The following is a 260-nucleotide window of genomic DNA, read 5'->3' as shown; positions in this document are numbered from 1 at the left end:
CAGGACCACCTCCAAGCGCAAACCCTGACAGTCAACGAGAGCTGCTAGACACGATTGAAAAGCGTCTAATACCAGACGATCAAGCTTTTTTGAATGCCACAAATTCTGGAGCTGAACTCGCTGACGCGCTCAAGCACATGAAAGCCAATTCCGCGCCTGGCATGGATGGCCTTACAGCTGGCTTCTACCAGGTTGCAGCTAAAGACTTTGGGAAATGCCTGAGCATAGTTTTCAACTACCAACTGTCGCGCGGTGAGCTT

Source organism: Plasmopara halstedii, assembly GCF_900000015.1.
Source record: "Plasmopara halstedii genome assembly, contig: Scaffold_204, whole genome shotgun sequence".
Taxonomy (NCBI): domain Eukaryota; phylum Oomycota; class Peronosporomycetes; order Peronosporales; family Peronosporaceae; genus Plasmopara; species Plasmopara halstedii.
Note: the sequence above shows the minus strand (reverse complement) of the source record.